The sequence below is a fragment of the Centruroides sculpturatus genome, unplaced genomic scaffold (genome assembly GCF_000671375.1).
Source record: "Centruroides sculpturatus isolate CEXI.00-Female unplaced genomic scaffold, Cexi_2.0 scaffold850, whole genome shotgun sequence".
NCBI lineage: Eukaryota > Metazoa > Arthropoda > Arachnida > Scorpiones > Buthidae > Centruroides > Centruroides sculpturatus.
Window position 1 is genome coordinate 290,092 of NW_019385036.1, and position 20,139 is coordinate 310,230.

General features: G+C 29.0%; 1 long non-coding RNA gene across 1 annotated transcript; it reads right to left on the reverse strand.

Moving 5' to 3' along the window:
• Positions 1–1,708: 1,708 nt before the first annotated feature.
• LOC111633720 lies at positions 1,709–19,028 on the reverse strand. The gene is made up of 3 exons (XR_002758098.1): positions 18,196–19,028; positions 3,271–3,577; positions 1,709–1,752 (listed from the first exon to the last, which is right to left on the reverse strand). It is a non-coding gene; the product is annotated as an uncharacterized LOC111633720 (long non-coding RNA).
• Between the last annotated feature and the right edge of the window lie 1,111 nt (positions 19,029–20,139).

Here is a 20,139-nt window from a genome sequence, read left to right on the forward strand (position 1 = left end):
TCAGGGCTTATTTACAAAAAGTGAAAGTTTAACTGTCCTCTCAGATATTCGTTAACGTTTTAATACCAAATTTTAAATTTCATCAAGGCCTAGAAACAAGTAAGAGAATAGCAAAGGTAGAAAGTGGGCACAAGATGTCTGATGTTGCTAGGCAGTATGGCTTGAACAGGTCTACAGTAAACACAATCTTAGCTATGAAAGATACATCAAGAAGTCTCAAGCTGCTAATGGAGTAATGAAAATTGCATCTGAGAAATAAAGAGCATTACAGATGGAATGGAACCTGAAACTGATCTGACGACAGAAGAACTCCAAAACTCTCAAATGAACACCAAGAAACTCAGCAAGATGTGTTTTCTTTTGAAAAAGAGGACCAATGTCAACATCTGTTACTAAAGATCTTTTGAAGAAGTGGGAGGATGTCAGAACAATAATCATCCAAGTGTCATCAAAACCAGAATCAGGTTAATGGGGTTGGGGATCTCTACAATTACAATACTATTAATTACTTCTGAAAAATCCTGAAAAGAGAAAAGCACTCGACATTGGACAGATTCTTTAACCCCAAAAACGGAAAAAACATGACTAATAAAAGTGCAAGACTGCATATATATGTATTTTTACTATTACATATAAATAAACATAGTAAAAAAGTATATATTTTTTATTTTTTGGAGTCTCTGGAATGAATTAATCAAATTCCCATTAAAACTATGGTAAATCGATAATCAGTTAACGAACAATTTGAATAACAAACAAAGTCTTGGAACAGATTATGTTCATTAACTGATCACCTACTGTAATTTACTAAATTTTAATAAATAAAATTTCAAACCTTTAATTTTTACTTTGTTTTAAAAGTAGCTTTTTTTAGGTACTCTTGTCTCAACTACAATAAATTAATAAATAATTGTTCTCATTTTCACCTACTAAAGATTTTTATTTAAGAAAATAAGAATTCAGGATTTAGTGTACTTCTTTTTTGTCACAAATTAAATCAGAGAAGCTGAAGAGATGAGGTCTGTATGCAATGGCAGATTCAAGGTGATTGACACAAATTGACAACCAATTTGAACTTCAAAACATTTATGAGAACAAACATGATTTATTATGCCATTTTCAATAAAATTATTGTGCATGTGTTAATAAAATTTTTAAGTTAGTCCCATTTGAGTCTTCTGGAACCACTACTGTGACTATGCAGCTTTGTGTAGTCACAGTAGTGGTTCCTTCTTATACATTTAGATGGCCAACTCTCATAGAAATCTCTTGAAATTAATTTCAACTACAGCACTCATATGAGCATGAAAAGACAACTGATTGCTTTACAAAAAAGCTAATTACCAGGAATAATTCTTTTAACAACTAACTAAAATTGCATACATTATTTTTAATATTTGTTAATTTTGTATAATGCATTCTAAAATATTGAAGTCTTATAATTAATTATATTGATGACATTTCTTCTTATGAAATTACTAATCTAATATAATATATATTTAAAATTTTAGTAGCAATTTTTTAATATTTAAAACAAATTTAAAAACACAGATTAGAAAAAATACTTTTTTATTTTGTTTTTATGTAAACATACAGTTTAAATAAACAATATATAAAAATATTTTCTAAAATTTTCTATAAATAGGTCTAATAAGTTTTTCTTCTTACGACTGAAAAAAATCTTTGTTTTAATTCTTTAGTCATATGTTTTGAAACAAATCAAACCTGGATACCATTACCATTGATTTTCATCTACAAAGAAAAAAGTAAATAAATAAACAAACAACAATTTTTATTCATAAAAATACATTACAAAATTAATATATTAAAATAAAACAATATAATTAATTCAAAAGAATCAATATATTGAGCCCTTCCCGCCAATTTATCTTAATCAACAAAAAATAAATTTACAGGAAAAGATTTTTTAAAATTATTTTCTCTTACACATTAGCTGTGAAGTAAATTTGTTGTATATAATACATTTTTAGGCTATTTCATCTAATAAAAGTACTTTTCTTATTTTTTTAAAGTATAAAGGCATGTTTTGGCAGTTACAATACTTTTGCTATCATTATTACAGGTCCAAAAAGACTAAAGTGGCACATGCTTTGCACTTGATGAAATTTAATTTGTGTTAAATCAGCTGATTCTGTACATAAAGAATGCAGACGACAAGAATCTTCAGAATCTGCATAACCAGAACTACAAAGAAAGGCATCTGTTTGATATGGAAAAGAGTCAGTTGATCTCCTGAATGAACAGTATTTGTCTGTAAATAATCTTCATTGAACATTGCGTGTACTGGTTGCGGTAAGTTTGCATTAAATTGCTGAAAATGGAAAGTCCTGGTTCCAAAACAGAAATCCCATAATTAGGATCTTCTGTTTTATTTTCTCATATGATGATTTGATTATCAAGATCCATCAAAGTATATGAGATGTCGTTTGAATCACTATCACTGTATGCAACAAGTGTGGCAGTTGTAATCTGACTTGAAACAGCTCTTGGTAAATCCATGTTTAACAGAAGATCTTTGCTAATAACTTATAATTTATCATTAAATTTAAACATGTTATGATTTAAGTGATCTAATTACCAAAAAACTCAATTTTGAAAACAAGAAAAGTTATTTATCTGTTGGAAATCAAAATATAAATGAACTAAGATGTGCAGCACAATCTGGCAAATATTTTTTATAAGTGACGTTTATGAGAAATTGTGATAAATTTACCTAGTTTTTTATGTCGCATATGATATAGAGTAAATGTAAACAAAACTTATAATAAAATTCTCTTCTTCCTAATTTTTTAAAGGTCTGTAATGTTACAAGAATTCTGTGACATGATTTGAAGTGCATAGTAACTTGTTTGAGACAAAAAAAACATAATTTTGGCAAAATTGTTGGTTACGATAAATTGGCGGGAAGAGCTTGATATTAGTATACAATATGATTATCTAATGTTAAGTAAATAACACTGTATTATTAATATAACTGAATATCCAGAATTGATAAACAAAATACTTATTTATTATACTGGCTTTTTTGTTTAATTAATCTGTAATTAATATCAAAATTGTTAAGAGACATAAATACGTAGATTAACAATTTATCCAAATTCATATTTTGTGTGTAATATATTATGCAAAATATATTATCAATATATATATATAATATATGAAATATAATTTGTGCACTTAAATAATCATCTTTAATTAATGCAATAACAAATATTTAGGCCTAATAGGAGAATAAAGAATAAAATTTACCTTTTTTTATCTTGTGGAAATTGGAACAGAGATTTCTCATTTTTAGTTTTTCTTGTGTTACAGACTTCAATACATTTGCAGACTTTAAGCATATAGGTAGTTTCCATTTTACAATCTAATTCATTACTGCATTGGAAGAGATGATATTAATAAAACATTGCCATATGCATGATTTAGTGAATGACTGTTTTCTTAATAAATCATCATTAAGAGCAGATGCTGTATTGTTGTTTGTTTGTAGCTGTGTATAAGTTCATTTTTATTAATTTTGGTGGTTTCAAAAATTTCATGTATTCTTTCAACATTTCTAAAAGAAGAGATGATACCGTTACTGTTACGAACAACAAAAAACAACATAAATCAATAACTTGACAAAACAAGTACAAAATTTCACAACCAACAACTGCCTACCCTTAACCATTAACCGGTGCGAAATTCTTTAAAATCGGCGAACGTTTTCGATTCCCCTCCTGGGATCTTCTTCAGGCTTACTTCTTTATATCTTTCGTTATAACCGGATTCTTTAATTCGAATGTTTTTGAAAAAACGTAACGTGCTATTTTTCGAAAAAATTCCGAAAACGGAAGGAATCCACTTGTTATTTCAAATGTAATTTTCTACCAATGGGGAATCATTGTGTGCATTACGTCATAAAACTTGTCTTATAAACTATATTATGATTTATCGTCAATTAAAAATTGCCATGCTGCAGAGAGATTTATTTCTTCTTTGAAATTAATGCATGCGGATTTACGATCGGCTTTAAATATTTCCAGTGCCTCCAAAGTTCTTAGTTGTTCCGTGTGTTGGGTGGTGCGAATAACANCCTTTCTTCGATGAAGCGCATGTTATTCGCACCACCCAACACACGGAACAACTAAGAACTTTGGAGGCACTGGAAATATTTAAAGCCGATCGTAAATCCGCATGCATTAATTTCAAAGAAGAAATAAATCTCTCTGCAGCATGGCAATTTTTAATTGACGATAAATCATAATATAGTTTATAAGACAAGTTTTATGACGTAATGCACACAATGATTCCCCATTGGTAGAAAATTACATTTGAAATAACAAGTGGATTCCTTCCGTTTTCGGAATTTTTTCGAAAAATAGCACGTTACGTTTTTTCAAAAACATTCGAATTAAAGAATCCGGTTATAACGAAAGATATAAAGAAGTAAGCCTGAAGAAGATCCCAGGAGGAGAATCGAAAACGTTCGCCGATTTTAAAGAATTTCGCACCGGTTAATGGTTAAGGGTAGGCAGTTGTTGGTTGTGAAGTTATACAACCCGGTGTGGTAAGAAAGCATATTAATCAAGTACAAAATTATAAGCAGTTATAAAGCTGGGCAAACTGTTAAAGATCTTTGCACCAAATATTCTATAAGTTCTATTGATTGTACTATTTTGAAACAAAAGAAAAATATTTAAAAAAAAATTAAAAATCCTGAGAATTTTCTCAACAGATGCACCAGTACAACATCTAATCAGCCTATGGAACAAACTGAGCATTTGGACAAAATAATATTTAAAGAAGTGATTTTGTTTATTTTTTCCTTGAAAATAAATTAATTCATGTTAAAAATATAATATTTTTATTTTTTAATTATAATGCAAATATAATACTAATAAAAATTTTGTTGTCAAATATTTTTGTTGTTTTTCAACATTTTCCTATCTAAAATCCATATGCAAGAATGTAATTTTGCATTATGTATTTATTTGTATGAAAAATTAGTTTCCACTTTACAAATAACTTCTAGGAACCAATTAACTTGTAAAGATGGAAACTACCTGTATTTTATAAAAGCTAAAATAACAAATTTAGCATACAACCAACTTTTTTACTAATAGTTCTGGAACATGCTCAAAGTGCTATGCTATGATTTCACTTTTGTGACAGAGTTGACCATCTTAGTGTATATATATTCTTTCACTGTATCTTTGGCATAATACAGGAGATATTGATAGAATTCAAATTTATCTTTCATCAATATAATATTTGGGTTATTTATGAATAGTATTCACCTATCTCTATCCAACATCATTCAAATCTACAGAAAAACCAATTCTCCTTGTTCAAAGGACACGGTTACATTGACATAATAAATCTTCACTATAAACCACAAAAGTTTTCCTTGAAAACCATAAAAAATTTAACATTAATAATAACTGCAGAATGTTGAGTCTAGATGTTAAAAATATGTATCCATCTATACATAAAAAATTTATAATTGATACATTAACTAACTTAAAATATGATAATTGGGTAACTGAACTGGTTCAATTTGTTTTAAATAATGATTATTTTATTTCTAATACCAAATTTTTAGACAATTGAATGGTATCTTCATGGGTTCAAGTACAGGCCCTAAACCTGTACTTGAACCCATGAAGATACCATTCAATTACTAGCTGAATTAGGTATGATAAAAAATAGATCAAATTATTAGAAACCTCCATGGAATACTTGAATATAATAGGTATGTATATGATTATTTCATCATTTATGATAATACTCTAACCAACCCTCAAACAATCCTTAACTGTACCACGTAGTAATTATCATAACTTTTGACTCTAAAAATTGAAAATAATGGTATTTTACCTTTTCTAGACATCATAGTCCAAAGATTTCATAACAGCATAAATTTTAAAAGTACATTTAACCATGTAATGTAGGTAAAGTCGTTAATTATTATTCCAGTACATCTACGTATATCAAGAGAAATATATTTAACATGTACTGTACATCACAAAAATTACAAACACTTTAAAACAATCTTTAAAGTCCAGAAACAAAGATTTTTTTACAAAAAATATATATTTTATGATGATTCAATTTCTCCTGTATGTAAGTAGGGTGTCAATACAAATAATTTAAAACAAACTACATGAGATTGACCTAAGATCACAAGTTCCTATGTAGTATTTATCTTTAACTCAATATCCTTGCCAACGTAGAATGATCTAGTTTATGATTAGTATGGACTACTGAATTATAGACTAACGTTCAGTGATGAGTCCAATTTCTATCTGACAGAAATTGAATTATGTTAATTAATATGCCCTGCAAAGAGCTGAAGAGCTCACCTTGGTTTAACTAATAAAAGGACACATACATCTGTAATACCGGGAATCATAATTTGAGAGAAAATCACATATGAAAAGAATTGTCCAATTTGATTATTATTTCAGCTACAATAGGCTTTATATAATGAATATAAAATGATAAATTCACTGTTTATACCATTTAACTCTACAATCCAAAAGATATTTTTAATATGATAATACCAAGCTTATATAAACAGCAATAAAAACATACTACATAAAACTGGATTAATTAAGTCTAATGAATATAGAAATATCCAGCACAAATTATAATCACTAAAACTGATGAAAAACAAACATTTTTGATGATTTTTAAATTGTCATCTTCAGGTTAAAGAGAGTCGAATATCAATGTGAAAATTCAACGTGTTATATCTAACGAAACACCATTCTAAAGTGCATTTTTTTTCAACAAATATATTTATAAATAATATGTAGCCCAAAATGTAGCCTAATGCACCAAATGATTTTTTTATGCCAAACTAAAAAAAGATAGACAAATTTGGCACAAAGTTTCCAAATCTTGCAACGCTGAAAGGAATGTTAAATAAAGCTAGAGTTGGTATTCAAAGGATTATAGGCCAAAATTCGGAGAAAGGACAGAAAGGTCAAAAAATAAAGAAGTGAAAAGGTTAAATAGACCTTCTGTTATGCAAATATTTATCCTTAATTTTTCAACCTTTCTCACTTCTTTTTATCTTTTGGCCTTTCTTTTCTTTCCCCAAATTTGGGGCCATAATTCTTTGAGTCACTACTCCAGCTTTATTTAGTATTTCTTCCTCATTCACAGATTTCAAGTATTTGAAAATATTTCCTTTCTATTAAAAAATAAAATGTGTAAAGGTTTACGGCTTTGTGAAACTTCTTTTTTGAGGTTTATGCCGTTGAAATAAATAAATAATAAAAAAATTTGTCAGTTTTGTTTACACATTTATTGGGCTGCATTGGAACTTGCCTTGGGCTGCATGCAGCCTGCGGGCCATGGATTGGACACCCCTGCTTTAGAATTAATTCTAAACTTTAATCAGTTGTTCTTTATAAATCCAACAAATTACATAGTAATTCATAGTATTTCATAGTCTAACAATTTCCATTTCTGTCAGTTTATAAACCTAAATTTTGGCAAAGGTTTTAATCCAAGTACAGAATTCACTACAAATGCATAAAAATGTATCAATCACAAAAAATTTGCATGTTTATAAATATAAAAATAAAACAAACATAAAACATAAATACAAATTTATTTCAAAAATTAAATATCATAACAAATGTTTCCCAATGAGATACAAGTTCATAAAGTAATTAATCAAGGATTTCAACAAACCCGGACATAACCCCGATTTTTAATGAGGCACGGGTCATCCGCACCACTCGTCAACATGAACATCTAAGAACTTTGGAAGCGATGGAAATTTACAAAGCAGATTGCAAACCAACCTGCATCAATCTTAAAGAAGAAATGAATCTCTCAACAGCGTGGCAGTATTTATTGGTGGATGAATCGTAATTTATTATACGATACACCAGATTATTATGGGATGCACACATCGTATATCCACTAGTTAATTATTTTTAGAAACGGCACGTGATTATAAAATACGCATGATTATTATAAGATGCGCATAACATATCTCCACGAATATAAATTATAAAAAAATTATAATTCAGAAAAACACGTGATTACCTTCCTTATTTGAACTTCTAGAAACAGAGCATGTTCTTATTTTAAAATATTCGATTTAAGAATCCAGTACATTAAATTTGGCCTGAAGAAGAGCCCAGGAGGGGCATCGAAAGCGTTTGCCAATATTAGTTTGGAATTTTCACGCCAGATATAGGTTGAAGACTATACGTATTTGTTCATAAAGTAATTCCAAATAGAATTCATTTCCAAGAAACAAAAACTATTCAGTTTCATTCTCCATATTTCAAAATATTTGGTTATATATGTGGTTTTTGTCTTTTTTTAGCAAATAATAGCAAAAAGTACTAATCAGATATCTGGTAAATATTGAAAATAAAACAAAATTTCAAATCAAAATTCTGAATTTGTCTCAGATCATTTGTGATATGAAAAATTTTTGCATTGTGCTAAAGAAAGATGCCAATGACTAATCCTAGAACTTAACTGACAAACACTATAGTAAACATGAACATTTTTAAAGCAAGAAGAATTTGAAGTAATTGTTAAGTTTATAGTGTAGATTTCAAAATGGAATACTCTAGTAATATTGCATCAAGTACACAACTGAATCTTTTATTGGCATTTTATAGATTTCAGGCATATCCATCATCCTAAAAAATAACGACACTTGGCCTTGCAGCTCGAGCCTCCTCATCAGTAATAATCTCTATTACAAAGCCTTTGCAAACTTTGTGGCAAGACTCATCTCCAGCAGGTCTACTCATTGGCTCCCCTTTCTTTTCCCCTTTAGCTGTGTAAAACAATGCTGTGTGGTTCGTTATCTTCTGTGTAAAATTTAATGCGCAATCTTATGTGTACTCTTTCATCATTTATTATGCTTCTCCCATGCATGAACCCTTTGTATATATTGTCTTTATGTCTAGCAATTAGCACCCGGCAATGGCTAACATGTGATCTTCATCCTTCTCCATTTTCCCTCCTTCCCTCTATCCCACTCTCTTCCATGTCCACCTCCTTTCCTTCTCAGGTTATGCCTTTCGGTGCAGCCTGGCTTTCTCAACTAACTATACCCTTGATTTAACAGACCCTGTTTTAAATGTACTTTGAATATAATAAACAAAAAATCTGTCCTATATGTAAAATTTAAAACCTTTTTTTGGAACGAGCCAATGAATATAAATTACTCAATATATGTTATAATCAAAGTTGAAAAGCTGAAGTCTCCTTTTTGCCCTGTGCAAGTAATGAAAAGGTTCTCCCTTTTCATTATTTGCACAAGAGACTGAAAGTATCACAGGTTGGTTCTTTAAGTTTACAATTGTTTGGATGAGATATTAGCCATTTCCCTTTATTTTACCTCTGAACACTTTTTTTGATAGTTTCCCCCTTTTGCCCTTAAATTGGGTATTTTTCTATTTGTATTTATAAAATTGAAAATAAATTTTTAAATAATGTTTTTTGATATTTAAATACTTTCTTTGGTGCAAAATGATATGAACAATTCTATTGTTCACAAAGGTATAATGGTAATATGACAACTTACTGAAATCAAAACTAAAGGAGTTAGAGTAAATAGTTTTAAAGACAAAAAAAATATGACCAACAATAGTTTTTGAGATATGAACTGTGTGATGTTACCATAAATTTGGATGAAAAGCATCTTTCTTTACAGGTTAAGCAGCACATTAAATATATTTTGAATATTTCCAACAAGAAACAACAACAAAAAGATGAGACAGCATTTTATTTTGGCATCATTAAATTCTGCACAGGACAATGCAGCAAGAAGAATGAATTTTAATGTGAACTGGCTACAGTTTTAATACACTCGGGGATTGCATTTAACAAGGTAAATCATCCAGTATAAAAACTTTCTAGAAAAAGTACAAAGCATTCAATCCCTAACCAAAACATGCTAACAAAAAACTATGTGCAGACTGCATATGAAGCAACTTTCAAAAAAATACAAGAAATAGTAAAAAAAAATAATGTTCAGCAGATACATCCAACAGATACCTGCTGAACAATCTTGTCAGACTGTTAACAGGGAAGCTATTACAATCCATGTTGTTAAGACTTCACAAATTAGAAAAGACAAATTCCACAACTGTTATGCATGTCTTCAATGATGCATGTGCCAAAGTGCTGTCATTCAGTTTGAAAAAGTCGGTTACTTATAACTAGGGTTACAGGTTTCTACATATGAATTAAAGGAATGAATAATACTACCATTTTCCAACTTTTAGTCTGTCCATCCCATCCCAAAAAAGTACAAGTGAATGATATTTTAGTTAATTCCTAAACATTTTGTCTGTAATTTTACATCTTAATTTAAAAATTATAATTTTCATATTGACTATAAATATTTGCAATTTTAGTTTAATTTAGAATATAAAACATTTAGTGATAAACCATAGCTTTCTATAAGTAAGGATATGGACTGATATTTAAGGATAGTAATATACCTGTTCAAAAATCTACTACTGCCATTACACAATACAGGCATTGAAAAATGAAAATGAAAGACAAATTGTATCCTTTTTCATTTTAATAAAGGAATTAAATAAGTGTCTGGCAACCTTAATTGTAACAGACCAGGTGTACTGTACACACTAAGTGCATACTTAAATATGAAGTTGATGTATCTGAATCTAAGACATTGCCTCAGATTCAGATACATCAACTTCATTGCTCATTGCCTTAACAGGATAGGCTTATGTGAAACAATTAAGACAGAATTACTTTGGGCCAATGATTTCATTTCAGAAATAAAAAAAACTGATTAAAAGGTTTAGAGAAAGTACATCTATATAAAGAGAACTAGTTTGCCACTCCCAAAACATCCTGTAATAACCAAATAGGGCACATGAATTTAAGTGGCTTGTTTTTATGCTGAAAATTTCTCATCTATAGGAGCATTCATTCATAAATTGAATAAAGTCTTCAGCAACAACAACAAAATTCAAAAAGTCAAGAAACCATGTTAAAGTAACTCTACACTGTTCATTCACACAAATTCCTGTATAGTTTAGTTTCTAAGAAGAGAAAAGGAAAGCAGTCTGTCTACTGAGAAAATCTGGAGTATATTCCAGATATTCTTAGTAGACACAGAGGGTATTCCAGTTTCATAATCAAAACACAAATCCTGAGTATTTGCAGTCAGAAAACCTAGAATTTTTAGTTGAACACCAAATATGCTTCTCTCACACATGTGGAGAGATTGTTTTTGCAGTTCAAAGATTTACTTTCCTTGCACCATTTGTAGCTGACCATGAAGAATATAGAACAATTGTGTTTGCACGTACAATGTTTTCTGTTTGTAAACTACAAAACTGATGAAAGTGATCAATTCATATTTTCTTTCTATCATTTTCTTGAGTTTTATGTGTTCTATGTATACTATAATGTGCAATAAAATGGTTTTATTTTTATATCTGTTATTAGCCTTATCAAGCACATCATTCATTATTTTGTATCTAATTTTTCTATTTTTCATAAGACTCCTTCTAGAGTCAAACTTCATTCTTGAAGAAATAGAACCAAGACTTTTTCTTTTACCAGAGCCAATATTCTGCAGTGATATTGTCTTGTTACATTTTTAGTTCTTTTTTAAAAATTTTTTCACAAAAATTTTAACATATCTTGCACATATTAAGTTTGTTATTAATATATATTTTTATAACACATTAGATTTAAAGTTCATCATTCCCAAAAATCCATTTTGGGAATAGTAAACCTTTCCCCAATTAGTCAAGTTAACAGTTTACTATATATACACTGTATATGTAATCTGAACCTGAGAAGTAATGATAATTGACTTCACGTACAATATATTATTATAGTTTATGTGAATATTAACCACATGAAAACCATAAAAGCCATTTCGGTCATTTGAAAGAGCCAAGATACTTGTAAAGAGGAAAAGTTAAACTGGCTATGATAATCAATTTAATTTCTTCTCTCTATATATATTTGAATAGCAATTATCTTATGCAAGAAGATGCCCATATTAGAGATCTTGTTTAATCATTATTCTGGTTATTTGTAATGATGAAACAAAAATAAACATTAGATTTTCTTGTAAGTTAGATGAGAGTTGAAATGTATAAAAAAATAAATAAAAACAAGAAGTTACGAAATTAATCCTAAACTTTAGAACAGATGACAGTTAGTTCTGTTCAATAATAGTGTATGGTTTCTTTCCATAACGATAAGAGATATTTTATAAAGTACAGGAATGTAGAAGTAAACTAAACCATTAATTTCCCAATTTATTTCCAACATATTCCTTTTAATTTTTGTTCCAGTGATTTTTTTTAATTATAATTAAAATTACACTTTCAATCATACTTGAGTTTATTTATTAAAAATCTATTATTAAAATGAATTAAATGAGTAATTTTAATTAGGAAAACTTTTGTTTTTTTTCAAAGATTCCTCCTTTATTGAAGGATTTTTAATATTTCTATAATTGAGAGTATAATTTTAATATTAATTCTTGTTCTCAACTATAAAATTTATAATAAAAAGAAGACAATTTTAGGATTAAAGGATATTAAATATAATGTGAAAAGGAACTGTAAATTCAAATAAAGTTAAAAGGATGTTTCCAACACTAAGCAAATGCAAAAAAATTGCATCTTCTCAAGATTACTTTTGACAGTACTGCAAAGTTCCATCATTGTACTATGTAATTTCTTTAAATTTATAACCCTAGAACTTAATTCCCAAGCACTACAGTAAACATTAAAAAAAAAAAAAAACAGTTTATTTTAATGCAGATTGCATATTTCCAAATAAATAGTAAATGTGGTCTCTAAAAATATAAATTTTTGGCATAAATAACAAAAAACTGGATTAAAAATGTTACTTTTGATTTTATTTTCATTCCATCTAATGTGATCATGTCTGTTTAAAGCAGAGGAAAACATTTGTTTTCATTAAAATTTATCTGTTTTTATGCAGATTATAGGTGTATATTTGTGTTTATTAGTACATTAGATCAGTATAATAGCAGCAGCTGTAAATGAGCACTACACAAATGTTACTTTTTGATATTGGAGATTAAACTATTTGTTAATAGTTATTAAAAAATTATGATGTAAAATTAATAATAAGAGCTTTTTACAATTTTAAAATATTTATATAAAAACAAAAACATACAAATGGAAAATCTTTTATCTAGTAGTATATCAATTACATACAGAAAAATAACTTTTAAGAGAGTGTGAAGAGAGTTCTTTGGCCAATTATATTTCATATAACATTGTTTACAAAAACAAAGGTATGAAATAAATACATTTAAAGAAAAAGTTGTAACTAAACAATCATCATCACTAAACCTGATATATTTTAAACCTATACACCAACCAATACCAAATATTATTGGGCTAGAAACAGCTGTAATATTGATATTATAGCTGTTTCTAGCCGGATATAATTTGGCATTGGTTGGTGTATAGCTTTAAAAGTTGTAACAGTTAGTATACAAATGTTTGAAATCTAGATGACAAATAGCCTATTTATAAATTACAAAAAAAAACATGAATTAAGATAACACTTTTATATAAATGAATCAAGCATATTCCTAAAACTCTTCTAGCTTCAAAAGAAATGTATTTAGTCTTAAACTAACAAGTAAAATTTATTTGCAGCATGTAATATAATTTATAGTATCTTAAAGTACATATGCAATAGTTTCTAAAATGCTATATTATTTTTAATAAAGTATTTTAATATGTTTAAAATCTAAATACATGATTACTTTTATTGCTGTTACTTTTTGAATAATATATGAGCCATTCACAAGCCAAATCGATTAACTCTACATTTCGAAGATTTTTAAACTTTAGTGTCAAAGCACTTGATACACTCATAACTTTTTATATTCATAATAAGTTTCCCTAATAATAAGGATCAATGCCACTTAATGACAAAATTTTATTGGACATCAAAACAAATTTTATTTATTTCAGAAGCCAATCTAATTAACTCCACACTATAATGTAAATCCACCAGTGCACACTGCAGCATTGCAATTGCAGTGTGCACTGACCAGTGCCTTGTAGATAACGGTAAATTATTTAGTTATCTCATCACAAAAAGTAAGTAAAAGAAATTAGTTAGTTACAGTCCAACTGCTGCAGAAGTAAGTATATTAGTGGATTATTGAACAATTTAAAATTTGGTGGCAATTGTTTTTAGAAAAAAGAAAACTTATACCATTACATCAAGATGGATGAAACTAAAAATGTTTCACTCCTCCTATTAAACATGATTCTTATAAAAATTTAAGAACAATTCAACATGATGGGACAAAGAAGACATCATTTATGTTGCTGAATAATCAATTTCAACAAATTAATAACCACCATTTTTACTAAACCACCATTTTTAATAAACACAGAATAGTTATTATTCATTTTTGTAAAAAATCTCTAATAAAAAATGTACAATAATGAAGACTAAGTGAAGACTAAGTTTGATGTTATTACTTTTTTTACTTGCCAAATCTATTAACTCCCTCAATCATATCAAAACTGTATTAATAATAACAATTATGGCATATCTATGCGATTATGGCCTATCTTATACATTTTATATGTTGTTAAATCTACAATAATACATTCTACAATGTTTATTTGAATTTGTATTTTAAAAGGAATTTTAAAAAAGAATGTATATTATTTCGTCACTTTTTTCCATTTTTTTGTTTTATGGAGTTAATTGATTTGGCAAGTGAACGACAAACATCATTCAGACTAATTTTAAATAAGCTGAACAATTTTAATTTTGTAGAGATGCAATTCTCAGTTTATATTAGTCAATTGTCAATGACAGACAATTCTGTTTTAGATTTTGTCAATAAACCTAATTTAATTAGCAAAAATGATCAAAATACTAGATTATGATTAAAGTAATTAAAAGATTTAATAATAGCAATACGTATATTTGTAGAATAAATCTCATCAGAAAACTTTATATTTGTAAATTTACATTAATTTAATAATATTTTGATGTCTAAAAAAATCCATTCAAAATAGAATTCAAATTTACCATTCCTTGCCAAATGAAAATGCAATGGCAGTTATCCCATATGGAATTTAAGTAAAGTTTGCTCAGATATACTATTAATTTTGAATAGAATATAATTATAGCAATTGTCATGCCAACTGAAAAAGTTTGGTGTCAGCACCCTTCCAAATAGCACATAACTGGCCATATCTTCAAATTCATATTCTAATTGGAAACTTCTGGAATGAGAATGACATCACTGACAATAAGCAAAAGTTATACTATATTATCTCAAATATTAGATTATTACTGTAGTTTTAAATCCTATTCAGGCAACACAAATTTATATTTAATTACAATTTACAAATTATCAATTTCAAAAGATTGCAACATAAGCATATTGACAACTTTTGGAAACTTCACTAATTTATAGCAATAACAGCAACAACTATTCTAATAAATTTTATTCAGTTTTTATAATCATTAAATTATTTAATTAGTCCAATTAAGTAATTTAATGATTATAAAATTTAACCAAATTTTGCCAGATTTTTTGAAATTTTTTAATTATTAAATTAACTATCCACATTGTCAAGATAAACAAACCGCATGTTAAATGCTGTTTTTGTAAGTCACTTATTTGGAACTTAGGTACACTTTTATTACTAATTATTAATGAATGCAGTCTACCATATTGCTCTATACATCCATATTTGTTTTTTTCAGATAAAAACACTCAAGCTTGGAAATCTCTTAGGCCATTAAGTAATAAAATTCTCAACCTTCCTATAAACATACAAAAAAAATCAACTAAATTATATTCCAGTCACTTCATAAATATGTTTTTAAAATTATATTCAGTTTACATTCTAAACATTATATTTTATATAAATTTTCTATCAAACTATCATCATATTATAGTTTCTTTTGCTTTTCTTCTTTTACTTCAAATAATTGCATTAACCAAATGAATTACTAATAAATAAAAGCATTCTTATTAAAGTAATTCATTGTGGTAGATAATGCTTTGAAATCAATCCTGGAAAAAAATGACTGATTGTTAATAATACAATACATTTAAAAATTAAAATTTATCATTTTCAAATCAAATTTATTAAATAATGCTATCAATATCTTTTGTCAGTGTATTTTTTTTTTTGGTCTGTTATTTCATATATAAAACATACAACATAATATTAAATCTAAAGTATTTTTGAGAAATTTTGTCTCTCTTTAAAAACACAAATGTTAATACTGTACATTTTAATATGTTTTCTAACAAAAGAATAAAAAGTCAAACAAAAATTGTAATTGTAATTTAATTGCTATTATTCATTTATATATACTGTATTTGACAAACACTTTTAGTTTATATTAGAAAATAAATTATTATATATGCATAGTTTCAGAAATATAAAATGTAATACATTTTTGATATTATGCATTATACTATAAAACAAAATATTTTCAATAAACTTTTTCAGAATCTTTACTTTAATATGTAGCAAAATAACAACAAAATAGGCATCTTAACATAATTTCTAGTGTCTAAATAAACAAACTGTAAACTACTTCTATTATTCTATTTAAACTAGTATATTGATAATGTCTTTGAATAGATGGAAAAAGTGGTGTGCATACCAAAACAATTAATTTCTTGTAAGTAAAACTGTGGTATGTTATAAATTTTATGAGAAGACAAAACAAGTTAACAATGTTTTTTAAATGATAAACAACTTTTATCATTTCATTATGTTAATATGATCAAATGAAATGTACGTTGCTTTTAATCTACTCATAAATGAATTATCGTTATACCCATCACAGAATTAAATATGTCAAATTCATTTATATCATTCAATTTCAAATTTATTTCAGTCAAACATTGATTAAATTAATTTTTAAATTCCCACACTGGTTTAAATTTGACCCTTTTCATGGTATAATTGAAAAGCAACAATTCACAACATACAATCTTAACAAATCATGAAATGTAACAAAAGAAATTAGTAAATTTGATCAGAAAAAGTTTCATCATGGAAATACTAAACTGGAAAAATGAGATAGAAAGTAATCCTAAAAATTTTGTGGAATGAACAAACCACACAATTGTATTGTCCCAATATATCTCAAGACAGGATGACAACAACAGCTTTGTCCCGTCTTAGTATAAGATCGAAAACATTTAGCCAGAAATTAAGTATATTAAAGTCATTTACCGGCGATTTAAGGTTTTATTGCGTGTAATATCGACAACAGTCTCGCCATCTTTCCAAAGAACAGCAAAGCGAAGGGAAATTGACCAGACCAGTAGTAGACTGAATGGATGGTACCAGTAGTGCCATCCATTCAGTCAAATTTTCCAAGACAACCAATTCCAAGAAAGACAGACAGGAGAGAAATTAGAAAACACACAATATATTTGGTACAGAAACAGCCAATCTATGGGTAACTCAAAGACTTCATTCAAACTCTACCAATCATCATAGAGAGAAACTTTCTTTGATTCATTAAGTTTAGAACGATTAAGTCACAAACAAGTCAGAAATATAAGTTCTTTAGTATAATAAATGTTTATAAATATACACGAGAACAAATTTGATGGGAAAATTTTTTAAGTCCGAATTCGATAAAATTTTGTCAAATTTTCGACGAGTTAATCATGGAGGTTAATTTGGACAGAATTAGTCGAAAGGTAAGAGGATTTTGCGACAAAACTTACACGAAAGATTTGGAACGTATCTGAAACATAACACGTATTTTGAACGATACGAAAGAAATAAGCCATACTTGATTGCATTCATGTCTTTAGAAGCCATATTGGATTAGCCACACCTGGATATATTTAAGAAATTATCTAAATCCTGCCATGTGTTATATAGCAATGGTTAAGAGTTCTTAAAGAGAATAATAAAACGATTGGAGATTTGGTCGGTGGTGACATTTAAACTAATGCTAATAGCGTGAAAAATTAAAAAAATCAAAAAAGTCATTCATATTTATAAAAGCGTAGACGTTTCGATTAATTCGTTTCAAAATCGTTGAAGGGAAGAATATTTCGTTAATAGCAATAATTAATTGGAATTATTGTGTGGCCACCGAGGCCATTTCGATTCCCGAAAATAGGCATCTTTATAATAAGTTAATCCTTACCCTATACAGACGTATCTAAACCCCAATCGCTTCCTGTATTTCGATGTTTTATATTTAAAACATCCGATTTTCTATGGATATAAGTCAAGATGGCGGAATCGAGATGAGGACAATCATCCGATTAAATGAAATTCCTTTAAAATATCCAAACTGGTAGAATAATCTTTTCTCTTTAAAAACACACGTTTATAATAGGAATCCGAGGATTAATCCCTTCGCAACATATCGGTTCATCCCGGGTAGAAATAGTCACGTAAACAACATCCATTTTAACATATCCGATTCGAAGCGAAGATCATCATTATCATCATCATCATCGTAAAAAAAACCCCGACTTTTCAAACTGACCCGTCAGAGGGAGCAAAAGTCGCACCGGGGCACGTGACCTACGTCGAATGACGTCAAAGGACAACACGCGCGCATTGTTACGACGAACGATCCCGAGACGGACCGAGAAGACGCGAGAATGGCCGCTAGTCACACGCCACTTGCTAAAGGAAGGAATTTTCCTTCCACCTTTCTCATCTCCGATTTCCGGAGAAAATTGACCGAAGGACCAGAAATTGACCCTGCCAAATATTTCGCCCGCCCACTACCTCCGAAGCTATCGCTTTTGTTTTCCTATAAAGAACGGACGAACGCGCAGTGACGCGATTTTTAGCGTTAAACCAATTTTTCAGATTTTAGTTTGTAAAACGCATCGGCGCCGAGTGACAGAAAAACCCTTTCTTCGGACAACTACCGACATCTGGCGTTACTATTTTTGCTCTCAAACTTCATCCTTCGCCTCCTTAATTTATTATTTCCCAATTAAATCACAGCTAATTTCATTCGAAAATAAACCTATTTTACGCAATGCATTTCTAGATATTTACCACCTAATTTAACGCGATATTTTAGTGTAGATTGCTCGCGTTGTATGAAGTATTAATAAAATTTAAAAAAATTAATTAAAAAAAATGGGTCGAGTCGCTAGCGGTGTATCGTGGTACGGCGCATGGAAATTGTTAAACTGTGACACTGCATCGAAGATTTGACCAATCCTCTTTCGACTGGTGAGATGTAAATAGACAATTGGTGGAAGTGATCGGCAAACGCCGCAGCAAAGATATAGAACTCTATTCCATGATACCATCGAAAGTGACGACGTTTGCGGTTTCGATTGCACTTGTTGCTATGGAAACAATCCCAAGAGACATTTCTTCGGCGGCTAGTCGCAACACTAAGGAAACTCCGACTTGCCGAATAGTTGTTGCTGACCGTTTAACGCAGCCTAAAATGATAGTTTCGGGTTGTAAAGATAAAATTTAGACATTTCGATTTTTTTTTTCTAGAAACGATTTAAAAACTTGTTCTGTAACGTTATATATATAAGTACAGTAACCAAAGGGCGTTTCATCACATATTTCATCAGAAATAGACACATTCGCCAAGTCTGAAAATATAAAACTTTCGAAAGAACACATTCGCGTTCTATTGATTTATCGCTTCAAAAGTGACTGACCACAACGCAACCAAGGATTACCATGTCATCTGCAAAGCGTTTGTTAAAGCGTTCGTGGATGAACGAAGATCAACCAGCTGTTGCAAAAGTTAAAAGAACCGATAGTGCAGAAGGCTTTGATCTGCGTTTGTTTCGCGTCATCACGATGGAGACGCTTCTAACTAACATCACTCAACAGTGATGTTAGTTAAGTCACTTTTACGACAAACGTTCCAGCGATCCAGCTGTTCACAGTAGAGTTCTACCGTAACCGATAGAACTCTACTCTGTACAGCTGGATCGTTTGAACACCAATATTAAAGAAGTTTGTCGTAAAAGTGACAAAGTCCGATACAGACACGACAACGCGCCAGTAAATGCAGCAAAGATGACGTTAAAGAAACTGGCTAATCTGGGATGGGAGATTCTGCCTCATCCACGTTACACCCGACTTTGCGCCA